Source organism: Trachypithecus francoisi, unplaced genomic scaffold (assembly GCF_009764315.1).
Source record: "Trachypithecus francoisi isolate TF-2019V2 unplaced genomic scaffold, Tfra_2.0 Lachesis_group15, whole genome shotgun sequence".
Classification (NCBI taxonomy): domain Eukaryota; kingdom Metazoa; phylum Chordata; class Mammalia; order Primates; family Cercopithecidae; genus Trachypithecus; species Trachypithecus francoisi.
In genome coordinates this window covers 4,256,515-4,262,808 of record NW_022681460.1, presented here as the reverse complement: position 1 = coordinate 4,262,808, position 6,294 = coordinate 4,256,515, and the positions used below count along the sequence as shown (strand labels likewise).

The window sequence follows — 6,294 nt, the reverse complement described above, 5'->3', positions numbered from 1 at the left end:
ATTCAAATGTCACCAATTGCCCCAATACATGGTAAACAAATAATGCTTTAGGGGTATGTTGAGGTCCTGTCAACAGAGATGAAGAGACGTTAACTTGCTTTTGAAAATGAGTCTATATCATTAAAAATTTCTAAATTCCAAGTTCTATGGTGGGAAAGAGACTCAGTCAATAACAGTTAATTTAAGTATTCAAAAGCTATTGGCAGGATGACTTTGGCAACATTTAGACTAAAATTGAAATGATGTAGAGAAAACTAACATGGCCCCTGCACAAGGATGGCACAGAAATTCATGAATTGTTTAATTTTTTTTTTTTCTGAAAGGAAAAAAGCAATCTGGACTGAACTGAATTCCTCTAAAATTCATATATTGAAACTCCAACCCCCGATGTGACTATATTTCTTGATAGGGCTTGTAAACTGGTTGTCAGGTAAAATGGGGTCATGTGGCCGGGCGCGGTGGCTCAAGCCTGTAATCCCAGCACTTTGGGAGGCCGAGACGGGCGGACCACGAGGTCAGGAGATTGAGACCATCCTGGCTAACCCGGTGAAACCCCGTCTCTACTAAAAAATACAAAAAACTAGCCGGGCGAGGTGGCGGGCGCCTGTAGTCCCAGCTACTCGGGAGGCTGAGGCAGGAGAATGGCCTGAACTGGAAAGGTGGAGCTTGCAGTGAGCTGAGATCCAGCCACTGCACTCCAGTTTGGGCGACGGAGTGAGACTCCGTCTCAAAAAAAAAAAAAAGAAAACAAAATGTGTCAAAATTTGTGAGATGCAGCTAAAGCAGTGTTAAGAGGAAAATTTATGACATATATATATGTATGTCATATATATACGTATATATATATATGAAAAGAGGAAAAGTCTGAAATCATTTCTGTAAGTTTCTACCTCACAAAACTAGAAAAAGAAGAGCAAACTAAACACAAAGCAAGCAGAAGGAAAGAAATAATGAATATAGACTAACTCAATGAAATTGAAAACAGGAAAGGAATAGAAAAAAATTAGTGAAACAAAAAGCAGTTCTTTAAAAAATATCTCAAAATATCTGTAAGTCTCTAGCAAGACTTACAAAAATAAACAAAAAAACATAAATCACCACAAAAAATCACTAATAAAACAGGGAATATCAGTACAGATAAATCCTTCAATCATTAAAATAATCTTAAAGAATAATATTAACAAAAGATAGTTAGACCTTATAAATGAATTCGGTAAAGCTGCAGAATACAAAATCAACAAAAATCAATTGTGCTTCTACATGCAAAGAATGAACTATCTGAAAAAGAAATTAGGAAAGCAATTCCATTTACAACAGCAACAAAAAGAATTAGGTAGGAATACACTTAACCAAAGACATGAAAAACTTGACACTAAAAATTATAAAACAATGATGAAGAAAATTAAAGAAGATACAGATAAATGGAAAGACATCCTGTGTTCATGGGTTGAAAACTGAAAAAAATTAACATTGTCAAAATGTTCATACTACCCAAAGAGATCTAAGATTCAATGCAATCCCTATTAAAACTCCAATGGCATTTTTTAATAGATACAGAAGAACAAACCTAAAATGTGTAAGGAACCACAAAAGACTCTAAGGAGGTAAGTGTATCTTGAGCAAGTAAGATAAAGCTGGAGGCATTACACTACCTGACTTCAAAATATATAACACAGCTATAGTAATCAAAACAGCATGGCACTGACATAAAAACAGATACCTAGACCAGTGGAACAGAATAGAGAGCCCAGAAACAAATCTATGCATCTGTGGGTCAATTGATATTTAACAAGAGTGCCAAAAACACACAAGGGGAAATAACAGTCTCTTCAATAAATACTGTTGGGAAAAGTGGATATCCATATGCAGAAGAATGAAAGTGGACTTTTTCTCATACCATATGCAAAAATCAACTCAAAATAGATTAAAGACTTAAACATAAGTCCCGAAACCACAAAACGACTAAAAGAAAACGTAAGGGAAAAGATTCTTGACATTGGTCTGAACAATTGTTCTGTGGATATGACATCAAAAGCACAGGCAATAAAAGCAAAAATAAGCCAGTGGGATTGTGTAAAACGAAAAGCTTCTGCACAGCAAAGGAAACAATCCACAGAACAAAAACAACCTACAGAATGGGAGAAAATATTTGCAAACCATATATCTAATAAGGGGATAATATTCAAAATATATAAGAAACTCAAACAACGCAATAGCAAATAAATGAACAAGCAAAACAAATAACCCAAGTAAACAATGGGATAAGGCACTGAATAGATATTTCTCAAAAGGCAACATACAAATGGCCAACAGGTATATGAAAGTGTGCTCAACATCACTGATTTTCAGGGAAATGCACATCAAAATCACAAAAAGATATCACCTTACACCTCACAAAAGATAATGTGTTGGTAAGGAGGTGGAAAAAAGGGAACCGTTATGCACAGTTTGTAATGTAAATTGGTATAGCCACTATGAAAAACAGTGTGAAGTTCCTTAAAAAATTATAAATAAGGCCAGGCACGGTGGCTCACACCTGTAATCCCAGCACTTTGGGAGGCCGAGATGGGCAGATCACCTGAGGTCAAGAGCTCGAGACCAGCCTGGCCAACATGGCGAAACCAAGTCTCTATTAAAAATACAAAAAAAAATTATCCAGGCATGGTGGTGGGCACCTGTAATCCCAGCTACTCAGGAGGCTGAGGCAGGAGAATCACTTGAACCCTGGAGGCTGAGGTTGCAGTGAGCTGAGATCGTGCCACTGCACTCCAGCCTGGGTGATTAGAGTGAAACTCTGTCTCAAAAAAAAAAAAAAATTATAAATAAGAACTAGCATATGATCCAGCAATTACATTACTAGGTATTTATCCAAAAGAAATGAAATCAGTGTCTCAAAGAGATATTGCACCACCATATTTATCACAGCATTATTCTCAATAGCCAAAATATGGAAAAAATCTTTTTTTTTTTTTTTTTTTTTTTGAGACAGAATCTTGCTCTGCCACCGAGGCTGGAGTGCAGTGGCCGGATCTCAGCTCACTGCAAGCTCCGCCTCCCGGGTTTACGCCATTCTTCTGCCTCAGCCTCCCGAGTAGCTGGGACTACAGGCGCCCGCCTCGTCGCCGGCTAGTTTTTTTTTGTATTTTTAAGTAGAGACAGGGTTTCACCGTATTAGCCAGGATGGTCTCGATCTCCTGACCTCGTGATCCGCCCGTCTCGGCCTCCCAAAGTGCTGGGATTACAGGCTTGAGCCACCGGGCCCGGCCCGGAAAAAATCTTAAATCTTATCATTTGTCCACTGATAAATGAATACATAAAGAAAACATGGGTATATTAATATACAGTGGAATATTACTCAGCTTTAAAGAGGGAGGAAATCTTGCCATTTGTGACAACATGCATGAAACTGGAGGGCATTATGCTAAGTAAAATAAGTCAGACACAGAAAAACAAATGCTGCATCATCTCACATGTGCAATCTGAAAAATTGGAACTCATGAAAGCACAGAATAAGATGGTGGTTGACAGGGGCTAGAGGGGAAGGCTGGGGAAATGTTGGTCAAAGGGTACAAAGGTTCAGTTATGCAGGATGAATACATTCTGAAGATCCGGTGTACAGGATGGTGACTACAGTTAACAATACTGTATTATATACTTGAAATTTACTAAAAGAGTTGATCTTGGCCGGGTGCAGTGGCTCTTGCCTGTAATCCCAATACTTTGGGAGGCTGAGGCAGGTGGATCACCTGAAGTCAAGTGTTGAAGACTAGCCTGGAAAACCCATCTCTACTAAAAATACAAAAAATTAGGTGGGTGTGGTGACGGGTGCCTGTAATCCCAGCTGCTCAGGAGGCTGAGGCAGGAGAATTGCTTGAACCCAGGAGGCGGAGGTTGCAGTGAGCTGAGATGGCACCATTGCACTCCAGCCTGGACAACAAGAGTAAAACTCTGTCTCAAAAAAAAAAAAAAGAAAGAAAGAAAGAAAGAAAGAAAAGAGTTGATCTTAAGTGTTCTCACCACATGCACTCACACACAAATCATAACTAAGGTGATGAATAAGTTAACTTAAATGTCATCATTTCACAATTATACATAAAGCAAAACATGTTGTACACCTTAAAGATATACAGCTTTTACTTGTCAAGTGTACCTCATAAAGCCAGAAAAAACTAAAATGATAGTAAGGGAATACTACAACTTTTTTTTTTTTGAGACGGAGTCTCGCTCTGTCGCCCGGGCTGCAGTGCAGTGGCCGGATCTCAGCTTACTGCAAGCTCCACCTCCCGGGTTCACGCCATTCTCCTGCCTCAGCCTGCCGAGTAGCTGGGACTACAGGCTTGGCCACCTCGCCCAGCTAGTTTTTTTGTATTTTTTAGTAGAGACGGGGTTTCACCATGTTAGCCAGGATGGTCTCGATCTCCTGACCTCGTGATCCGCCCGTCTAGGCCTCCCAAAGTGCTGGGATTACAGGCTTGAGCCACCACGCCCGGCCTGGAATACTACAACTTTTAAATCATAAATTTGACAACTTAGAAGTAGAGGAGGAGGAGGAAGAGGAAGAAGAGGAAAGAAAGGCCATAGAGACTAGAAAGGAAAATATGACTGTTTCCACTACAGGTGAAATGATTGTCTGTGTAGAAGAACTCAAGCAACCTACATAAAAACCTTTCAGAACTAATAAAAGAGTTCAGTAAGATTGCCGGACACAAGATCAACACATAAAAATATACTGCATTTCTATTCTAAAAACGAACAGGTAGAAATATAAACAAATCATTTACAATTGTTCCAAAGAAAATGAAACCTTATGTGTAAATCTAGAAACACACATGCGGATTCTGTATGCTGAAAATTACCAAATGCTGATAAAAGAAATCAAAGAAGACCCATAGTTGGAAAGACTTAACTATATTCATGGATTATAATAGTCAACTTATTAAAGATGTCAATTCTCCACACATTAATCCATATGTATGATGTGATCCATATCAAAATTCTAGCCAAATTTTTGTAAACATAGACAAGATTATTCTAAAATTTATATGGACCAGGCTTGGCGGCTCACACTTGCAATCCAGTGCTTTGAGAAGCCAAGTTGGGAGGATCACTTGGGCCCAGGAGTTCAAGACTAGCCTGGCAATATAGTGAGACCCTGCCCTCACAAAAAATAAAATAAAATAATTAGCCAAGGCTGGGTGCAGCGGCTCAATGCCTGTAATCCCAGCACTTTGGGAGGCCAAGGCGGGTAGATCACTTGAGGTCAGGAGTTAGAGACCAGCCTGGCCAATATGAAGCCCCGTTTCTACTAAAAATACAAAAATTAGCCAGATGCGGTGGTGCGTGCCTGTAGTCCCAGCTATTCAGGAGGCTAAGGCAGGGGAATTGCTTGAACTCAGGAGGAGGAGGTTGCAGTGAACCAAGATCGTCCCACTGCACTCCAGCCTGTGTGATAGAGCTAGGGCTCTGTCTGAAAAACAACAACAATAATAAAAATAATAATAAATAATTAACCAAGTATCTGGCACACACCTGTGGTCCCAGCTTACTCTGTAGGCTGAAATGGGAGGATTTCTTGAGCCCAGCAGGTTGAGGCTGCAGTGCTACTGCACTAAAGCCTGGGCACAGAGTGAGACCCTGTCTCAAAACTAAATAAATAAATAAAATGTATATAGAAAAGAAAAGGACCAGAACAGACTAAAGGAAATTGAAAATGAAGAGTAAAGTGGGAGAATTACCAAATGCTGATAAAAGAAATCAAAGAAGACCTAAATAGTTGGAAAGACTTAACTATATTCATGGATTATAATAGTCAACTTATTATGTTAGAGCTTACTATATAACTATAGTATTTAAGACTGTATGATATTGGTAGGGAGATATACACATGGATCGATGGAACAGATTAGAGAGGCCAGAAACAAACCTACCAAATATGCCCCACTGACTTTTTACAAAGGTGCAAAAGCAATTCAATGGAGATGGGATAGACTTTTTCCCAAATAGTTCTTGAGCAAATTAACGACCATAGAAGATATTCATTTGCTCAAGAACTATTTGAGCAAATATACCACTTGGAGCCATGTTCAAAAAATGAGTATCTCTCAACAAAATAGTAATGTAATAAAAGAAGATATACAAAATTTTTCATACATTCAAATGATATAGTATGTAACAATGTATATATTGTATAAAAAGAATTATACACTAAGTGGGATTTATCCAAAGTAGGCAAAGCTGTTTAATAGTCAAAAAACAATTAATGTAATCCATCTCATCAACAGGTTAGAAAAGAAA

The 6,294-nt window shown here is 38.7% G+C and overlaps 1 non-coding gene across 1 annotated transcript; it reads left to right on the top strand.

Annotated features, from left to right (window-relative positions):
- Nucleotides 1-207: 207 nt before the first annotated feature.
- Nucleotides 208-311, top strand: LOC117098241. The gene has a single exon (XR_004443281.1). It is a non-coding gene; the product is annotated as a U6 spliceosomal RNA (small nuclear RNA).
- Nucleotides 312-6,294: the final 5,983 nt, after the last annotated feature.